Here is a 22,899-nt window from a genome sequence, read left to right on the forward strand (position 1 = left end):
ACAATTTAAATATAGCAAGTTAAAAATGCGAGCATTATTATAACGAAAACTTTGTTTTTAAATTAGTAATTATTATTTTAAAATAGTATTTAAATTCATAATATGGAAAATTGCTATTATGAAACGTTGTTTAGTATTAAAAATTATGTTTAATGTGCAATTATATCCTACTATTTAAATATTGTGAGCCATAAAGGCACTTTACTGAGCGAATTTCTTGAGCGAAATTTATATTTTTTACACATCGACCAAAATCGATACAATTTTATATAATCTTATTTTTATGATTGCATCTTGGATTTTAGACCGTGCAGATCTTTTTATGAAGAATAATTTTTGTTCGTAAAATTAATAATAAAAGAGTTATAAATGAAAATGATGATTGGTAGGTATCTCTAATTTGAGAAAAAAATTAAATATTTTCTTTTTATTAGAAGAATGTAGATAATAGTTACATTATTATAATAATTATTAATTATTTAATTATAATAATAACAACTATTGCATATATTAGAACACAGTTTTAATTCCAAACAATTTTTCGTAGTAACAATAATTTACACCAGTGTGAAAAAAAAGGTACTTTAATCTTGAGCGAAATTCATATTTTTTAAAATACCTCCTATAATATAGATAAAATTTGCTATCTGCTATCTGCTAACTTTTTATGAATTATAACTTTATTTCGTAAAATTAAAAATAAAAAAGTGTCCCGTAATATATGTGTTCAACTTAATTAGACACACTGTATATTATACAATATAATATACATAATACATAAATCATTGGGTAGACAGCACCAAAAATTTGTAACCTGCCATTTAACATTAGTTACATTAAAATTAATAAGTAATATCTATTTATTTGATATTTCAATTGTTTTACAGTTTATATGAAGTAATATATTTTTGAAATAATATGAAATTTTCATTAACATTTTTACGTACAGTGTCTCCATTGTAGAATTATCTCGCTATCTAAAATTGCTAAAAAATCATAAATTGCTGTCCCGAGATGCAACTTGTCTTTGAGGTCGGTTATCTCGAAGATGGTTTGAGATATCGAAATGCCGTTTTCAGATTTGGATTCAGGAGACAAAACTTCATTGACATCGGTACATAAGCTCCAGATATTGCAGGGGTGGTAACGCAGGAACGAACGAACGGACTTAGCGAATTTATAAACGAAATCAAAATTTTCGTTGAAAATACTATTTATTTTTCACTTTCGCTGTCACATTTACTAAAATCGCTATCATAATTATTTTCATCACTTTCGCTATTATGAATGTCATCATCAGCTTGCTCATCATCCATCTCATCGTCTGTTTCATTCTCAAAAATAATATCTCTAACAATCTCTGGCATTTGAGGCCCTTCAAACCATTTGAATTTATATGTGTTATCTTCAGCAAGTTCCCAACCATTTTGTTCAATAACCAGAACTGTTGGATTTTTTTTATAGGCGTTCAACCAAATACTTGTAATGTATCGTGCTCGTAAAAGATGTTGATATAGCTCAGATTGAGATGGATATATTCAATACAAACGCCGACTACGAAATGACAGTAGCAAGTACCTATACAATAGCGTCAATTTAAGAGCACATGCGTGAAGTTACGAGTGATAAAAAGAACATATTATTATTAATTAAATGTATGTTACTAAAATATTATTTTTATATTATTTCGATATTTAATTGAATTTTTTCTATCGATATAAACTTAGTGGCGGTTCTAGCCAGGGGCAGGAGGGCAGCTGCCCCCCCCCCCTTCAGTTTTTACAGTATTTTTGTTCTATAATTTTCGTTAAAAAGGAACGTTATCTTGTTTATTCACCGGTTGTGTTCCCTTGCCCCCCACTTTTTTGGTCTAGAACCGCCCCTGTATAAACTGAATATGTACAGAAACTGAGGGTGTCCAATAATGGGCACATTTAACATAATATTCAAATACATTTTTGCTATATTTTATATAAATGTCTATTTTATATAAATGTCGAAACAATTTTAAAAACTTATATAAATAATATTATAATTAAGCTCCAAATTTTTGGAGCCTAAGCTTTGAAAAATGTTTGTAGCATAATGTTTAATGGTATCAACTTTTCCGGGAGCTCATTTGATACATATTTCTAAGTACTTTGACAAGTGTTCAGTAAATATATTTTATAAAATGCACCGTTTTCCCGTTATTTGAGCTTGAATACATAGATTTGGGTACTAGCCAAAAAAAAATATATATTCCATCACCTATAACTCACTTTTTATTAATTCTCAAAGGTTTTTCGAATAAGAAATCTCTTTTATTTTTTATTATCTTCAATTTTGGTAATCATAACTATTTTGATAAAACTTACAGTTTTTGAATTATTTACGAAAAACCGCTTTACATCATGCATTTATTTCACGAAAAATTCAAATATTTGATCTTTAATAACTCAAAAAGTATTGATTTATTTTAATAATTAGAGGTAATAAATTTTGCTTAAAATTTGTCCCTCTATCGATTAGTGGGGTTATTTTTAATAAAATAGTTTTCACCTGTGAGAAGGGGTGGCATCCACCCCCAGGGTAAAAGCGCACGTTGGCACCATATCAGTCTTACTTCTTGAGGTATGCTCTAACTACTCACCAATTTTCATGTAAATCGATGGAGTTTTAACAAAATAGGAGGTGAATACCTTTAATGACTGCGTTAACTTTCCCCTTTCATCCCTTATTGCTACTCCCTCTATCCACTGAGGTGTCAGCCTGAAAGGGGTCATAATTATCAACATACAATAGACACATTTCACATGCCAAACTCCATATTACTTATGACGATGATTTCTCGCCTCTAGCTCTTAGACTATAAGCTCATTTAGATAGAAGAAATTAAGTAAAAACAGAGTACAATTTATTGTAATACATACTACCGTAATAGATAATTATCGAATATCGAATGAAAATAATACTAGAAAAGGTACCTACTTATTTATAAACATACGAAATGGAAAACATTGACAAAAACAACTAAAAAAGCTTTAATATAAAAAATATTAAAATTTGTTTGAAGAATATTTAAATGATACAACACTTCCAAAACTTTAAAAACCAGAATCTACATCTACTATCTACACTACAAGCTGTTTAACAAAACAATATTTTAGGTTAAGAATTGGAAGGAGTAAGAACAGAATGTCAAGAAATTCTTCCCAAATATTTTGTGCGCCTGTGCGAACTTAAAATCCGAAACAAAATCCTCGAACGTCGAGAGGGTATTCCGGACACGTTCAGGATCTTTTATCTGTACTGCGCGAACACCGAATTAAAAATCCGGAGGGTGTTCAGAGGGAAAGATTTGGACTCCGCGAACGCCCAATTTTGTAATGCGCAGGCGTTCTCCCTCTGGGTATACCCAGTACGTACTGCGCGATCAAAGCTAACCTGGAAAATGGGTATACCAGAAGGACGATACCTGCGCGACTGTGGCGCCGTTAGAATAGTCACCATCTAGGTATTATCATGCACACTTGCACAGAGACAGAGATGAGAGAGACCTGTACAGGAAAAGACCTAATTTTAGTAAATGACAGGGGCATATCTATGTGGCCAACCATTGAAAATACAAAATTTAACATTGTTGATGTTCCGGATATGGAAAATAAATAAGTAGTTTTCAATATTTCGTCGTCGTGGATGTGAAGAGAGCTAACCCACATTTTCTCAAAAATGAGTCAACTGCAGCATCGCAATCAGAAAGAAAGGTTCTATGTTTTGGAAATGTTCCATTTTGAATGAAACAACATATTCACTTAGCTCTCTTCACTATAACATGGAACCTTTCTTTCTGATTGCGATGCTGCAGTTTACTCATTTTTGAGAAAATGTGGGTTAGCTCTCTTCACATCCACGATGACGATTTATTGAATTTTTTTGGTCAAAATGTTATTTTTTTGATATTCACATTCATACCCACCCAATACATTTCGTAGAGGCGTAGGTACCCGTGAAGCTCTCTTTGCATTCACCGTACTAATATCCAGAGATGCTTGGATGTGAACCAGGATATGTATTCTTTTTCTTATGAGCATCTTTCAGTGTGTCACAGTTTTTCGATTTCTTTCTAACGCGTTAAATTGTATGTGACAGAAAAAAGGCACGTCTGTGATTAGAGACATTTATAACATTTATTCTAGTTGTCGATAGATGGCGATATAATCGAAAAAAATTATTTATGAAGTATATGATACCTATATCTACGAATATAATCTGTACAATTTATAAGACTATACAAACCAAAGAAAATACCATTTTATAAATGGAATAAACGCAATTGATTTGTTTTTATGCCAAATTGCAAAAAAATGTGACAATACTGTCAAATTTAACTAAAATGTCATGTTAGAATAAATATTATAAATGTGTATTATCACGGACTTACCTTTTTTCTATCATTTGTGACGCACTGAAAAATGCTCAGGAAAAGGACGTCTGTTTCATAGATTACAATAAGGCTTTCGGTAAAGTCCGCCACAAAGAGCTAATGGACGTCCTCAAAGCAAAACAATTATATACAATACAACGACCTACGAATTATAACAAATCTATATCGATGGTGAAAGTTTGCAACCTCCTATGTCAATTTTTGGATATTTTGTTTTGTTACCGTAAATTAAAGAGAATATGTATTTTTACTGTTTACAAGCTTCTATTAGCTCTTCGTTTATTGGCTTCTAGATGGCCAAATATGAAATAACGACATAGGAGCTTGTAAACAGTAAAAATACATATTTCTCTTTAATTTAAGGGTAACTGGGTAACAGAACAAAATATCCAAAAATTTACATATAAGATTAAGAACTTTCACCATCGATATTATAAACGGCAGGCGCACATACGCATTAACGAACACACATCAGAAGAGTTTGAAATTAAAACAGAAGTGCGACAGGGGTGTGTATTGTCACCACTACTATTGAATGCATACTCTGAAGAAATTATGAAAAGAGTTCTTTAGGGAGAAACAGCAGGAATAAAGGTCAATGGAACGCCAACATTGGATTTACTGACGATACTATCATAATGGCGGACAACATCCAAGACCTCCAAAGGCTAATGAACAAGATAGTTGAGTATGAATTATTTTTGAATAAAGTTTATTGAATTATCAATAAACATCAAGAAACCCGAAATACAATTTATAAATTTATAAGGATATCAAAAACCCAAAATAGTGATGAGAGCCTGACAATTAACGGTAAAACTTTAGAACAAGTTGAAAGCTACAACTATCTTTGCACAATAATTAATCATACAAAGGATTACTTCAAAAAAATCAAAGTTCGAATAGAGAAAGCACGAACAAACTTCAATAAAATGAGAAAGGTACTTTGTGCAAGAGAAATAGAACTGAAATTAGACTTGAGAGTTAGGCTGGCAAGGTGTTATATTTTCTCGATTCTGCTTTACGGGATATAAGCATGGACACTTAACGCGTCGACTACTAAAAAGTTAGAAGCATTTGAACTGTGGGTGCAGTGGTGGCTCTTGGCTTTAGGGACAGGGTCGGCAAGGTTTTGTCTCCAAAGGCTTCAATTTCATAGGAGATCTTTGGTTTTTTTTTTTTATTTTTTTTGTTTTTTTTTTTGTTTTTTCCTATAAATTTAGAAACTATACCTGTTTATAAATTAACTCTAGTCTATGTTGTTTCGAAGTAGCAAAATGGGTTATAATGTATGTAATTGTAAGATTTATTATTGTTTTGGAGGGATTTTAAAAGTTTTTTTCTATCGACATTTGAGACAAGTTTGACATTCTCTCCTGTTTCATGGTGTTTCGACAATACGTTTTGACTCTTTTGAGACAAGAGAAATCCCGTTCATTTGAGACAGAATTTGCCCACATTTGAGCACAATAATTTATTAATTTCGGGAACAGTTTATTGTACCGAATGAATTGCAGTATATAAAATTATACATAGTCTGTAACTTATCCCACCTTCCGAAAATATTTGGATCAGAATATAAAACTGTTAATTCATTTTCTTATTTTATTTAATTAAAAAAAAATGGATAATTTTTAATGAACTTGTCTAATAGATATTTTGAAAATTCTTTGGCGTAACTTTTAAATTTTGAATGGTCACAGAGGTCAATGACTTACAACAGTGAGTAAATAATAGTTTTGCCTGGTGCAATTGTTTTAACTTTTGTCCGGAGACCATACAATTCACTGGACATCAAGACAGCCCCGTCATACATTTGCCTTACCAATTTATTTTTGACATCAAAAAATTTAATCTATCCTTTAAATTAAAACACCAAAAATATATTCTGTCTTATGGCTTCTACTCACGTCTGAAAACCTAACAACCTCTCATAAATTTAGACGTAACGCGTATCGAAGAACAATTATTGATACTTGTGAATGACATGTTACCTCTATCAGTAGTTTCGTCTACTTCTACCGAAAGGGATCAAAATTTAACTACTAATTGATTCTTTCATTCTGTGCTGTTTTAATTACGCCGGTATATTCTTCGAGTCAGAAAATAAATTAGAAAATTCCAGATCGTATTTGTTAAACAATTTTATTAGTTCTCTATAATCAACTTGATTTAACGAATGCTTCGATACATCCTGTCCCCTAAATGGTAATTCCTAACAACTTAAAAGAATTACAATATCAATAATAATATTAATAATTAAACGACGTAAAACTACTTAGGTACCTATTTCATAATTATCCCGGGCGCGCTAGCAAGGCAATAAGTGGCTACGTACGTGCCTTTCTGCCGTTTGCAGATCACCGCTCAGCCTCGGCAGAGGTACCCGCTGCCGTACTTGCCATTCAAATAAGTACGGAGAATGTATAATTGGTTGCCTATCGGCTAATATTCCATAGCTTCTTATTATATAGCAAATCCTCGATCTGGGGACGGAATGCCGTGCCGGGCTTTATAATAAGAATTCACACAATCGCAATCGGGTGCGGGTGCATGGCTATCGGATCATTAATTTGAAAAGTCTCTTACGCACAGCGCACAGGGATCACTTAACTAACGTATCGGGATCGAAGTCTTTTAAAAACAATGAATAAAATTTAGTCTGTATTATCTCACAGATATATTTTTTATTTCACAGAAACGAATATCATCAACTCCGATTAAATTAAATATTTACAAAATCTATAATGTGTCCATAAATGTGTGGGTCGGCACTGCCGACCCTGCCGACCCTGACGAGCCGCCACTGTGTGGGTGAATAGAAGAATCCTGAACATATCATGGAATGAGCATGTAACAAACAACGAAGTCATGAGAAGAGTCAACAAAAGAATGGAAATATTGGAAACCATCAAGACACAAAAGCTGCAATACCTAAGACATGCTATGCATAATGAGAGATACAACACAGTTCAATTAATTATACAAGGGATAAGTATAGGGATTATCCAGGGTAAGAGAAGTGTAGGAAGGAGAAGAATCTCATGGTTGCGTAATTTGAGGGAATCGTACGGAGGCACATCAAGCGAACTATTCAGAGCAGCAGCATATAAGATCAGAATAGCCGTAACGATTGCCAAACTTCGTAGCGGAGATGGCACGTAAAGAAGAGAAGAAGACCCATCGAATGATGTTCCGGATACTGAGCAACGAGACCTTCCTGTGTTACGACCTGCTTACCTGCTTACTACCACCAAAGTCACAAAAAACTTATACACGAATGTCAATGTCACTATCAAATTATTTATTTTATGCCCGGTAATTAATCCTAATATTTAGTTATCACAATTGTGCAATACGTTTGTAATTTATTCAGCAACAATGTATTTTAATGTGCATAGAAACCAAATGATTTAAAGCTTGGTTTTAAATGAGACATATCGCATATTGTTATGTCGTTGTTTAATGTAATAATTTATGTATATTGACATTTATATTTTTTTCTACGAACATCTAATTGTTCCGGCACGTACTAAAGCAGGAGATAATATAGTACAGGGAAATAAACAAAAAACAAACACCTTGTTCGGTTCTGACAAATCCACGCATCTGAAATTTTGTTTAATTCCAATTAGCGTGCGCATCACTGTATAGTCCAGCGCGGATCTGTTTGGAGATGGACGTTGAGAGGTGACTCTAATTTTTTTGCAGAAATAGCTTGGAATTACCCCATATAATAATAATTGAGTTATCCTCCCACTCAAAAATTCCGGAACATTGTTTTAATAATCAAAATGTCAAAAAATAAAGGAAAAACTCGATTTTTTCCTCGTTTTTTGATTATAACTTTAAAAGTACATAATCACTTCCGAGAAAAGTTGCACTAAAATAAAAGTTACGTACATAAATTTCCTACAGTATATGATTTCCTACAATATTATTGGTAATTTTTTTTTAAATTGTTACCCTTGTTGCAGAATAGCAATAATTGCGAAAGAAAAATAAATTCGCATTTTACGTTTTTCAACAATTTCTGTTACACTTAGGACCTTCATATTTCACCCAGAAAAACTTTATGATATGGTAAATCAATACTGTAAAGGACCAGGCAACACTCCTTATGGTAAAGTGGTCCCGGTCAAATTTGATGAAAGTTTGGTCAATGATACTTCTTGATGTGTAGATTAAAAAAGTCCATGGCACCTGGGTCTGAATAACTACTATTCTCGAGTTACAGCCTTCTGAAGTTATTGGATTCGGGTGCTCGGTTTACGTTAAGTGCACTAATTTACGGTCAAGTGAACGAAAATATTTATTATTAGAAGAAGAGAAACTCATATTCTTCATACATACTTGAGTGTTGTATATGAATTTGTGGTCAAAAATAGTTGGATCGTATTTTAGTCTTCAAAAAACTAAAGAAGTGCGGTATAAAATGTGATGCTAGATCGATATAAGCATTATCATGTTTTCATGAATGCTTCTCAGTTATGCAATACCAGCAAAACTGCAGTTCGGCTTTATCTTTAGAAAGCTACTGAACAGTGGCGGATCTAGGGGGATATGGGTAATTCCACCGGTAACATGTTCCAGAATTAATGAAATGACTTTATTTAACGAAAATGAACGAGATGGAGCCATCAAAACACATTTATAACCAAAGAGCGGGTAGTGTGACGAAAAGACGTAAGCCCAGAGCACGGGCGCCCATATAAAAATGTTTAGGGGGGTGGCAAACGTGAAGATGTTGCACATTATATTTTGTATACTTTGAATAACCATATATAGTTCAAAGCACCCGAAAAGCCAGGGGGGCCAGGGCCCCCTGCCCATGGGTATGGGCGCCCATGGCCCAGAGTACGATTTAAGAACCAGAGAAGATGAGTTACAGGTGTTAAGAGTACGAAATTGGAAAGCCAAGGCGGAGGATAGAAAGGAATTGAAGCTGATTCTCGAACAGACCGAGGTCCACCAGGGGTTCTACAGCCAATGATGAGCTTTTTAATACAAAATATTATGGAGAATAATGTTGTAGGGTTATTTTTATAACAACTATAATATTCATACTTAGGTATAATCATAATAAACTTTTCTCTCTGTATTTTTTTAAGCAAACAAAAATGAAATATGATTTGTATACCATTTATACAATTACTAGGTATCGAACATAAGATGCCAGCCCTTTTGCCACGTGGACAAAAGCAACTTTCAACTGAAGATGCTAATAACTAACGCATTATTACGAAAAATCGATGGATTGTAGAAGAAACAAATGGTCATTTACGCTCTGTCTTTAAATTCTTTGTTAATCCTATAAACATGCACCATGCAAAAAAACTACATGATTTTATGGAGAAGGCTTCATAATCATGATTTTGCTAACTTTCCTGTTTTCGACTTAGACTACCTAAAAGACCTTACGATTGGGATATATCAAATTAAACTGGCACCATCTTACATACAAGATAAAATAATAAGAGAAAATGACGAAGAGTTTCAAATTGATGAGAATATGGATGAACCGGGATTCATAAGAGTTCGAATATTTTCTAGGTTTCGGCAAGCTACAAAACACCAAGTATTCATTTCCTATACGAATAATGATGAAGATGAGCCTATAGAAGAACCGATTAACGGGTACTACTGTACCAGTCAATCTGGTGCAAGAACCGTAGGTACTTGTGCTCATATCACCAGCGTGTTATGGTTTTTAGGCTTTGCAAGACATCAACCCAATGTTAAGTATATTGATATGTCGTTAGTTAACACGACGTATGATGCATCTAACCGAAATCAGCAAAATGTTAACATACGAATAGTCGAAGATGATTTAAACCCGATTTTTCCATAGACAATTGTAATTAATATTTAACATTTACAAACTACCATTTACTTTGTTTTTTTTTTTGTATTGAAATCAAGTCCATGTTCTCTACCTGTCTTATATCTGATATGCGGGACAAGTTTCATGTCAACTAATGTATTTTTTTATGTTTCAACAATTTTTTCTTTAATTATTCTGGAACATGTTACGAGTGGAATTACCCCCATCCCCCCTAGATCCGCCACTGTTCAGTAGTTTTCTAAAGATAAGGCGGAACTGTAGTTTTGCTGGTATTCCATAACTGAGCAGCATTCATGAAAACATGATAATGCTTATATCGATCTAGCAGCACCTTTTATAGCGCACTTCTTTAGTTTTCTGAAGATTTTCGGAGGTTTTCTGAAGACTAAAATAGGATCCAACTATTTTTGACCACGAATTCATATACAACACGCAAGTATGTATGAAGAACATGAGTTTCTCTTCTTCTAATAATAAATACTTTGGTTCACTTGACCGTAAATTAGTGCAGTTAACGTAAACCGAGCACTCGAATCCAATAACTTCAGAAGTCTATAACTCGAGAATAGTAGTTATTCAGACCCAGGTGCCCTGGACTTTTTTAATCTACACATCAAGAAGTATCATTGACCAAACTTTCATCAAATTTGACCGGGACCACTTTTCCATAAGGAGTGTTGCCTGGTCCTTTAGTTAAGATCGATTCAATAAATTTTGCAAAATAAATTTTGTAATCCGGCTTTCGCAAAAAAATTTCATTTTTTCAAAATGTTGCAGGACTGAAAATAAAGCAGATAGCAAGTTAAAATGTTTTTTACGAATAGAAGAATACTGTACCTTTCGTTTGCAATTTGAAAAATTAAAATCAGTTAACTAGCACGGCGTCAGGAATTTTTTTAAATAAACATTAATTTTTGGTGCTACGCGCACGACAGCGGTGTTCGATCCACATAAGTTGATTTCCACCAAAATTTCTTCCAATCTCTTTTTAATATATTATTTTCTTACTCTATATTTTGTTGTATGTTCATATTTTAATTCCACAAAAAATTGTTTAAACAATTGCATATGTTTAAAAATAATACACTTTTATTTTCTAAGTTAAAATATATGAACAAAGAAAGTTTTTGCTAAAAAAAGTGTTCTGATTTCTCTTGCCAAGATGTAGTATCCGGCAAATTTTATTTAATTTTTGATCTGTTTTTCCTTCGTCCAGTGTGTGTTTAATGTTATTTATTAGTTGCAAAATTCTTTGAATTACGTTCTTGCCATACAAATGTTATCTACATTTTGCTGGGATATCTTCCTATTTTGACGAAATGCCCCTGATGATGCTAAGTTAGCGAAAGTATACTTGGGCAAGATTTGATTAAACTGTAAGCTCGAAATCTTCCTTTTATCCCTATAAATTCCAAAAAAGTGTTATTTCAAAGGACAAGTAACCCGGAAAGGTATAGCTGGTAAAACCATAATAATCTGCACAGAGAGCAGACAAGCGCTACTAACCCTGTATAGACCACATGTCATATCAGAGCTCGTAATGGAGTGTCATGAGTCACCAGCTCAAGCTTCGGATGGTAACAACAGAGGTGGATTAAAAGACACAACGGAATTAAAAGCGGAATTGCTGACCAGCTAGCTAGGAAGGCAGCAGGCCTAAGAATCTTAGGGCGTGGTGATCTTTTTGGCTGGTCAACTGCAACAATGGCGGAAATTGCCAAATGTCACTGCCACACGCAAACCGTAAAAAGATGGAAAGAAGGGCCACAGTGTAAACTTGCTAAGGTAACGCTAAGGAACCTTGGCAAGTTAGCATCAGAAAAGTACTTGAGAATGACCAGTAAAAACCTACGCTTGACAGTTGGTTTTTTAACTGGCCATTGTCAACTAAGCAAACACCTCCACACACTGGAGCTAGTAGAGATACCTCTGTGTAGGAAGTGTGAACAAGATGACGAAACTGTCGAGCATGTCCTATGTGAATGTCCAGAATTATCGTCAATACGAGAGTATGGGTTCGGCGAGCCTTGGCCTTTACCTTGGTCACATTACCAGAGGAGAAAAATATGAGTTGCTGAGAATTATTGTGCAAGGAAGGATCCAAGGAAGAAGAGGCATAGGAAGAAGACGCATCTCCTGGCTGAGGAACCTTAGAGAATGGTTTAACTGTAGTTCATTACAATTATTCAGAGCAGCAGCCAACAAAGTGACCATAGCCATTATGATATCCAACCTCCGATAGGAGAGGGAACTTTAAGAAGAAGAAGAGCCTTGGCCTACACCTGCCGACATAAAGGAGATGTCCCCTGGCGATTTGTCCACCTTTCTGGAAATGACACAATGAGTCAACTGTGGCCTTAGTGCTGTGGGACTTGACTCGCCCTCCCCACTCTAGAGATACAGATGTTTTAAAATATAAAATTTTGTATTTAATGGTAAGAAAAAATTGAAAAAATTGCATTTTTTACACGAAATCGTTAATAACTAATAAAAGACGCCAAAATATCTGCAAAAAGCTTATAGGGTTTCTTTATAGGATGCATCGAAAAAGCCAAAAAAAAAAATTTTTTTGCGATGGAAAAGTAATACTTCACAAAAGTTGCCCAATCAACTGTTAAGTATTTTGGTAAAATTTTTTCGAAATTGGAAAATATCTTATGCCCCCAAGGCAATTAAAAATTTTGAAAAAATGTTAACAGACGAAAAAATTTTTATTTCGAAACGAAAATGTAATAGCTCACAAAAGTTGCCTAACACACTATTTAGTATTTTAGTAAAATTGCGTTGAAATAAAAAATATTTTCTGCTCCCCACGGCAACTAAAAATTAGAAAAAACACATAAATATGCGAATTACTTTTGTAAGAGAAATGTAATACCTTATAGAACTTGAATAAATAAATTCGGTTTAAATCGGAAAATATTTTCTGGTTTCACAAGGCAATTAAAAATTTTACTTAAGAAAAGTATACTAAAACATTCTTTTTATAACAAAATAGCCTAACTTATCCGTCTCCCTGACGTCACCCAATTTTTTTAATACTAAAATAAATATAAAGCAAAGTACAAAATTAGGTATATAAATATTACAAAAAAATATGGTAAAAGCATTCTATTTGAAGATGTCTTCCGATTTACCATTAAAGTGAGGCATAGTTTTTCTGGAATCAATTCGAGTTTTTATAAATCCATCCCTCGAATACGCTCCACAAACTACTAGAGAAGCTAGTGTCACAAGCTTGACACATCGTTCTACACATTGTTTGTGGCAGTGATATTTCTCAATCTCAATGTTAATAGGGTCTAAGTTAGGATTCTTAACAAAATCTCGCAGATTGTCACTCGAAAATCTAGAGAATATAGGCGGTTCTGTAAGGTGATATTCTTATTAGGTAATTAACTCAAAGTAGACGTTTCAATCAAAATTTTTATAGGAGAAAGTTTAAAGACCCTCACGTTTTTTTTATTTGGTCACTGGCAAACTTCTTTTGATGTCTAAGGGGTACATCATTTGAATGTCGCAGACATACAAACCACTGAAGCGGTTTTTTAAGATGTTCTTCTAACAGCCGTATTACATCACCCTTAACGCCAGTATTTACGACTGTTTCGTCACATGCAATAGCTGGATTTGATACTTTCTGATATACCAGACAACGGATACCCATATCCGAAATATTTGCACCCTGGCTCATGCACGTGTTATGTGTTCTTCCACGATCGATTGACCATAATACTTGGTAATACTGTTTTTTACTTGAGCCGTCGGTTTTGTCTTTGCGTCGGTAACTTTCTTCTTTTACCGTTGTTCTCTCTGATTATATTTGTTTTTGTTTTCTCTATCAATCGAGCTTATCACCATTTTTCTGGGACCTCTTTGATTTAATAGAAATTCTCGCTCATCCAGAGGAACTTTTTGAGATTTGCTACAAAGACAATTATTCAGCGTGTCATATTTGCATGCTGAAAGATCGAAACGTGTAGTTTTACTTTTGTTCTTAAAGCATTGAATTTTATTTTTGTAAAATTCACTGTTTTGCCTGTTCTTAAATGGTTTCATAAGTTTCATATATTTGTCATGATAGGCTTTTAAAAGCTGAATAATTCTTGTATGTTAAATTATTGGAATTAAAGCCTTTTTCCATATTTCCTCCAATTTAATTGCAACCTGTTCGGCAATACCAGAAAATTCTGGCTCTTTCTTACTGAGTTGTTTATCCTCTTGCAACCACAAAACTTCTTCGCTTGTTTGTATTTCGGTAAAACATTTTCAGGTATATTTGGTGGTTGCCCAAAAATGGGGCGGTCCACAGCACATCTTGATTTTATTCCCCATGGTCTTGGTTTATCTATTTTAAAAATCTTTAATTTACAAACAACAATAATAACAAAATAAGGCATCGCACCAAACATAAGTGAAAATTACACGCACGGCCTCACGAAGCGGGACATTTCAAAGGGGTTGGGGAGACTGAAAAAATAAATAAAACTTTAAATATCGTTTAAATTATTTGTAATTGACAACATTTTAAGTTTTCTTTAATTGATCTTAGATCGAGTTAGCACATATGTATTTTATTCCAAATAATATAAATTGAAATTTCCATATAAATCAGATATTTAATAAAATTCAAGGTCGATGGGGGGCAGAAAATTTGCTTAGAAAACAAAATTAAAAATACTAATATGCTGAAAAATAACACCAGCAACTTTTTCACGCTATTAGATGTAACATTTCCAACTTTTATTTTTTCGATGCACCCTATTCTTTATATAGACCTATAAAGTATCTGGATTTGTCAAAGTCTCGAGAGAAATGTTATTTCCCCGAGCTAATATAGTCCAAGTAATGAAGCTTAAAATAGTACAAAACCTCGCAATTTTTACAGAATACATCGATTTGCTTGAAAATTTGAGAATAAGTAGTGGATAGTCCAAGGATCAAAATCTATATCATGCCGAAAGGCGCTTTTACCATGGGGGTGGTTACCACCCCATCTCGGAGGTGGAAATTTGTTATTATATTTTAATCGCAAAAGTTGGTTAAAACGTTCATTCTAAGCAAAAAACGTTCTATACATCTTTTTGATAAAATTGATAATTTTCGATTTACTCGCTTTCGAAAGTGTTAGTTTTTTATCGAAAAAATCAATGTTTTTAAAAAGTTTTCTGCTAATAACTCCAAAAGTTTTCGTTTTATTTAAATAACTTTACTTAACAAAATGTACCTTTTGGAGAAAAAAAAAACAAAACCGTTTTTTAAAATTTTTCTTTAAGACCAATAGTAACCGAACTATACTTTATTATATGTTGGCTCTTCTTCGTCAAATGCTAAATATGGTAGTTTCAAAGTCAAAAGACGGGAAAACTATGCATTTTTCAAGGACATTTTATTCAAACCAATTTAAAGTCCTTAAAAATATCTATCTCCAGAAATAAAAAAAAGTCTTTGGCTCAAAAATTAAGTGACTTATAATGAAAAGAATGTCAGTCCCTATTTTTTTCAGCGAAAAAGTGATCGCAAGCAACCCTTCAATCACCACCCTAATTAAAATTAGTCACTGACCTTATTTGGTCTTTTTTATTTATGTATTATTAATAGGTTCTAGAAGTTTGGCCGGCTTAGGATAATTAGTTTTTAAAAAACTGGAGTTAAAAGCGAATAACGAATTATTGTAGTTTGGAAAAAATGGCGTTACCAACCCTTTCAAAGTCACCTCTTTTTGCGACTGAGGATTTTAAAAAGATTTAATGTTAAGAGTCCTATAGTTCTTGTAAAAACCTACAAAATGATTTTTTAAGCAACTTTCTAGGATAAAAAATAAAGAGTTACGGTTAAAAAATTAATATATTTTTTGAAAAAAAGGAGAAATCCAATTGGAAGCATAATAATGTAAGTTAGCGGTGTTTTTGGTCATTGGCCTTATTCATTATTATTTATTTATGTATTATTAATAGATTCTAGAAGTTTGACGGGCTTAGAATGTTTAGTTTTTAAAAAACTGGAATTAAAAGCGGATATCGAATTTTTAGATTAGAATAGAAAGATTAACATCAGAAATACGAAAAAATGTGTCTATATAAAATTGTAGGTTATTTAATTCCTAAGAACCTGGTTTGAAAAAAATTTTTCTATGGCAAAAATTGAGTGAATCGTAAATGAGTATATCGAAAAACGTTGATTTTTTCTATACAAAACTAACACTTTCGATAGCGAATAAATCGAAGACTATTAATTTTATCAACAAAATGTATAGAACATTTTTTTCTTAAAATGGATGTTTTTATCAACTTTTGCCGTCAAAATACAATAAAAAATTTCCACCCCCGAGATGGGGTGGCAACCACCCCCTGGTAAAATCGCCTTTCGCCATCATATAGATTTTGATTCTTGGACTATCCATTACTTTTTTTTAAATTTTCAGGCAAATCATCCATTCTGTAAAAATTGCGAGGTGAAAAGCTTCGGTTCCTGGCCTAATACTATTATCAATGGCCATGACAATACCAATGTCGTGGTGATAGTCACAAATTAATAATAAAAATTATATCCAAAGCGCAATTTATCTATATTAGTAAGTAGCGTTAAATTATACAAAAGCGATAAAATACTCCGTGCTTTATAATAATGCATACCAGAAACGAGTTCCATCTGCTCGATGAATATGTACTTAAACATATTTAATTTCACATTTATATTAACAATAAACAATGCGGTTTATTTTTAAAATGTTGATAAATGCAATGTTTTATAATTACGCATACCGGAAACAAGCTACATAATTATTATGAAAGATAAAAAATCTTGAAGTTGAAGATTTAACACTTAATATTAGGTATAACATGAAAACGAAAGTCAACTTTTTGGTCAGCAGTTAAACATACCAAAGACAACGTATGTTCAACAATAGGTCTAAAAATGAACCTCAGTAAGACCAAATTTATGACAAATTTAATTCCCAGCGAACACCTAACCATCCAAAATCAATTTGTCGAATTGACAGAGAAGTACATATTAAGGCGGAGATACATATGTGCTCTGCGCGGTGTGCGAGCCGCTCGCGCGCAGCATATTTGTTAGATTAGTACGTGTTTTCAAGTGGCACACAAACGGCTTGCACACGGCGCACCACGATCTAACATTTGTCGGCTTTTCAACAAATGCTTTGATGGTTCGCAATACGTATTTGGACGGGTTTGCGAGTGGTTTGTTGGTTTTGGGGCGCCTGAGTTGAATATTTGTTAGTAATGGAGTGTTAGGAAGGAAATATCAAACTTATTGATGTTTACCGTGTAAAGTGAAAATGAGATGATGACATTGAATATATTTAAACATGTTAGCTTGCAACCCCCAACTTGTAACCAACTTGCAACCATTTTGCAACCAATTTGCAACCAACTTGCAACCAATTTGCAACCATCTTGCAACCAATTTGCAACCAACTTGCAACCAATTTGCAACCAACTTGCAACCAATTTGCAACCAACTTGCAACCAACTTGCAACCAACTTGCAACTCAACTTGCAACCAATCGGAATGAAACCAAACACTTCTCGATGAGAATAGGAGAAGCTACTCCCGACGTCGGTCGATATCGGATCTGATCTGATCGGAGAAAAACGGATCCATTGTAGGCACCCACATTTAATACTAATTATCTACAATTACTAAATGTTCGTAAGTTTCCTCTGGATCGCGGAAGGTTTGTCAAAATGAAAAATTTTAACGAACATTAACCGCGCCACGAACGCGCGGCGCTCACACGGCGCGGAGTTCGCGGCGCGGATATGTATTTCCGCCTTTATATCGCGGTATAAAAAAATCAGAATAAGCAAGGATCATCCGACCTGTGAATTTCAACGACAAATAACACGTGCTTCTAACCAGGGCCGGATTTAAGGGAGGGCAGGCTGGGCAGCTGCCCGGGGCCCCCACATTCTGAGGGGCCCCCAGAAAACCCCAAAACATAAAAAAATCAGCACATTATTCACATGAAATAATTTTTGTTTTATGCAGACACACAATTATGTTATATCAAAAATAATGTCTTATTTATCGTTATGTTGACTTGGCACTACGCCACTGCGTATAGTAACAGTGATACCGCATTCAAAACATTGCTTACTTCACATTTAAAAAGTTTGAACTCAAATTGGAGCCAAACTTGCCTCCTACGCCTACAAAAATTTATTACTATGTCTACTAAATCATAGTCCTGTCGCCAGGGGGGGTACAACGGCCTCGTTAATTCAGATGGACTTACCCAAGTTTTTTTTATGTATTTTGACCCGTAGAACACGAATTTTTTGGGTAACAGTTGATCCGGATGTCGATAAGATTGTTATAGACCAAGAACTTGAGGAATCAAATAACAGCGATTTTTGGCAAAACAAAACAATATTTTGTATTTTTTGGGTCATTTTAAGCAAAAAATATTTCTACAAGTTTTTTCGTAGGATGCACAGTTTTCGAGATAAACGCGGTTGAACTTTCAAAAAATCGAAAAACTGCAATTTTTAAACCCGAATAACTTTTGATTAAAAAATAAAATAGCAATTCTGCTTAGCGCCTTTCAAAGTTCAAGTCAAATTATGTCGGTTTTGATTATTTGCATTGCTAAAAATTTATTGTGTTATTGTTAAACAAAGCTACAAACAACTAGTGCGTGAGTGATGTTTCTATGATTTCTCATTTAAAATCGAACGAGTAGGTAGAATAGGTACTAGTGCAATCAAGACTATTTCTACGTTACATGCGTTAAAACGCATGTAAAAGCACGGGAAACCCTACGTGTTTATAGCTTTGTTAAACAATAAAAAAATAAATTTTTACCAATGCAAATAATCAAAACCGATATAATTTGACTTAAACTTTAAACTTTAAACTTTTAAAACTTTTTAAAACTTTTTAATCAAAAGTTATTCGGGTTCAAAAATTGCAATTTTTCGATTTTTTTAAAGTTCAACCGCGTTTATCTCGAAAACTGTGCATCCTACGAAAAAACTTGTAGAAATATTTTTTACTTAAAATGGCCCACAAAATACAAAATATTGTTTTGTTTTGCCAAAAATCGCTGTTATTTGATTCCTCAAGTTCTTGGTATATAACAATCTTATCGACATCCGGATCAACTGTTACCCAAAAAATTCGTGTTCTACGGGTCAAAATACATAAAAAAAACTTGAGTAAGTCCATCTGAATTAACGAGGCCGTTGTACCCCCCCTGGCGACAGGACTATCATATAAATACATATTTTTTCTACGAGCGTGCAAAAATGTCTACTTTTGCGCACGCATTTTAGTTTAGAAAGTTTTACTTTTCCGCACGCGTGTTACTTTTCCGCACGCGTTTTACTTTTCCGCACGCGTGTTAATTTAGATATGTTAATATGGCTTTAATTAATTATAATACATGCAATAAACTAGATATTAGATATTTAGATATTATTTACTAATTTATTTCAAATATATCTTATTGTGTTCATGTTTTAATGAAATTAACGCGAGAATTCGATGAAATAAAATAATTTTGACATAATATTCGAAAGTCAAATCAGTAGACAATAACAGTGGTTTTGAATCGTCGTCATGGAAACCAAGATCGTCGTCATGCTAACCAATTATGCTGAAACTTTGGTTTTGACAACCTTGTCAAAGAATTAATTTGTGTATGTATTTTCAGTAGTAATAACCCAAGGACATTGATAATTGTTCGAAAAAATTTTATAACAGATTTCAAAAGCTTGTTGCTTGGAAACAGACCGACGCCGTAGGCGGAGGTCTGTTGCCTGTAAGCAACAAGCTTTAGAAAGTTGTTAAAAAATTTTTGAGCATTTATCAATGTTCGAGGGTTATTCGGATAGAAATTTTTTTGCTGGTTATGAAAAAAAATACAGAGCAGAAACAATTTATTTAAATGTGCAATTAACAAAGGAACAATTAGAAAAATTTAATGAAGATCCAGACATGTTAGTTTCTATAACTGATGAGGACGTTTTTCCACTACGCATGCTGTTAATAATTTTATTATGATGATTTCCATTTCTTCCACCGTCCGATTTCCATCTAATTCATATTTTCTATCATTGCAAAAGTCCATAAACGCTTTCCATACAAATTTTTTACTGTAAACAGTATTCTTTGGTATATTTGATTCGATAATTTCATTAATATTCTCATCAGTATTACAACCAAATCGTGACATTTTGAAATATTGAATATTTGAAATGTCAAAATTGAAATGAAACGAAATGTAGGTATCCATAGCTACATGATTGAGTGAAAACAGCCCATGGGATCTGTTTTCAGTATAATGTTGGTTTTATTGGTTGTATTCAATCAGATGACCACAAATTAATTGATTTCACTGGATTTCTAATTGAGCAAAAAATTTTCATATTAATCAAATTAATTGATTAAGATTTGGTCATTTTTTAAAGACTCCCGCTTCGCGTCGTTCGGCAAACTGCAGTCGCGTGCGGAAAGGTATGACTTTCTGCATTTGTTAGGAAAATAACTATTTTAAATACCCTTTTTGCATGGACTGCAAAATACTCAGAACGTAATCAAGTGGAATTCAGTCCTTTTTGTTGGGTCATAATTTTCCAATTTGGTTACGAGTTTGACCATAAATTATCCCGAAAAAAATCGTGGAATAAGCAAATCTGGCACTAAACACTTAAACCACTCACTCATATGTTTTCTGTTTTCTGACTTAGTTGCTACTTGCAGAAAGAATAATTGTCAGCTGTAATACGATTAACGATAATCTAGTAACAGCAATATTACTCACCTGTTTGTATTATTTCGGTCTGTTACCCCTGTTGAAAAAGGTAAGTTTTTATTTTAGTTTTGTGACAGCCTAGAATTTTCGTATCTAGTATTTGGAGGGTTGGGGATTTTTAAACTATAAAAATTTAAATAAAGTCATGCTACTCATACAAACATGGTCAGGCCAGGCCGGAAAATATTTAAATTGTACATCGGATTTTTAACTGTACAGAATTAAGATACAAGTTTAAATGCTAATTTTTAAAATTATTCAAAAGGTGCGAATTTTTAAATAAAATTGTGCTGTGTGCTCTCATTGTTATTGGTACCCACAGTCTCTTGACTCACGGTTTTTGCTCCAAATTTAAAAAAACCGCTTGGATTGATATGGGCCTACACATTTACACATAGCTAACATGTCAAAGAAAAAAATTGTGCCGATTTGTGCTTTTGCTCTAGGGATGAGTTTCACCCCTTCTCGGGAGAGAAAAAATATAAGTTCAAAATGAGTCCGGAAATGGATAAACTGACTATTTACATAATTCTAAGAAACTTTGGTTCTATAACATTTTTTCACTAATACTTACTGTTATGATTTTAGTTATTTGCAGTAAATTTTACCAGGTAGAATGACAAAATGAGGTGTCAAATGAAAGCTTACAATCCAAGGATGGTACTAAAGGTGATAAATTTGACCTAGGCTGTCTGTCCGTCCGACCGCGAATATAACTCCCCCATCACTATACCAGGTAGAATGACAAATGAGGTGTCGAATGAAAGCTTATAATCCAAGGATGGTACTCAAGGTGAGAAATTTGACCTAGGACTTCAGGTTTTAGAAATGCGACCAGGAGTACTGTTTTAATGTCACCGAAATAGTACAAGTGATATATTGTCTGCACTTTATTGTACATATATTGTCTGATATACAAATGACTGTCTGTCCGTCCGCAAATACAGCTCCTTCATTATTAATACAGATATAATGGCAAATGAGGTGTCGAATAAAAGCTTATGATCCAAGGACGGTAATAAATATGAGAAATTTGACATCGGACTTCCGGTTTTAGAGTTGCAACCAGAAGTCCTGTTTTAAAGTCACCGAAATAGTATAAGCGATATATCATTCCACGTGCCTTAGCAAGATGAGAACAAATGTACAGTTTTGGTTTTTATATAATTTCCGATTAAAAAGTTCTAACAAGAAGTGCCATTATAGTCGCAAAAATAGTACATGTAACACATCAATCGAAGCGTATTGAAAAGTTGAGTTTGAATCTTTAGTTCCGGTTTTGAAGTCATTTCTGTTTAAACAATGATGACCCAAAGTGTAGTAAAAATGACTCAAAATTAGTAAAATCTCGGTTCAAATATCGACTTCCAGTTCTACTTTCGATTACTTTGGGTGAAAACCTAGGACTTACGAAGTCCAATTATTTGTTCTATTATTTCAAAATATATTTATAAAGGTAAATCAGCATTTTTTTTAAGTGAAAACTTCTTTAGGGACGTTGTGCACTTTTTGGATAGGGGAAAAAAGCATTAAATTCGCGACCGTCATCGCAACCGTCATTGCGACCGTCATCGCTTATGCTATATATTATGTGTATGTCTATATACATTGTGTAGAGGTATTTAAATTTAAAATAAATGTAAAACATATTTTAAGATGGGGAAAAAGGATTTATTTCGCGACCGTCATCGCGACCGTCATCTCTTCGGCTAAATAAATTTTGTACGTATATACATTATGTGTATGTATATATAAATTATATAGAAGTATTTAAATTTAAAATAAATGTAAAACCTATTTTTGGTTGGGGGAAAAGAATTTTTTGGCGACCGTCATCGCGACCGT

The 22,899-nt window shown here is 33.4% G+C and overlaps 1 protein-coding gene across 2 annotated transcripts in view; it reads right to left on the bottom strand.

The window, feature by feature from the left end:
- The window catches only part of LOC114330915 (ATP-binding cassette sub-family C member 4), a 242,880-nt gene that overhangs the window by 174,078 nt on the left and 45,903 nt on the right, over positions 1-22,899 (bottom strand). Inside the window, exon 1 of one of the 2 annotated variants that reach the window (XM_028280354.2) lies at positions 7,667-7,761. The exons of the other annotated variant lie outside the window; for it this stretch is intronic. The gene's annotated coding sequence lies outside the window, so the exon portion shown is untranslated. Of the gene's footprint in view, positions 1-7,666; positions 7,762-22,899 lie in introns of those variants that run through there. 2 annotated transcript variants of the gene reach the window in all.

Source organism: Diabrotica virgifera, chromosome 9, assembly GCF_917563875.1.
Source record: "Diabrotica virgifera virgifera chromosome 9, PGI_DIABVI_V3a".
NCBI classification, from domain to species: domain Eukaryota; kingdom Metazoa; phylum Arthropoda; class Insecta; order Coleoptera; family Chrysomelidae; genus Diabrotica; species Diabrotica virgifera.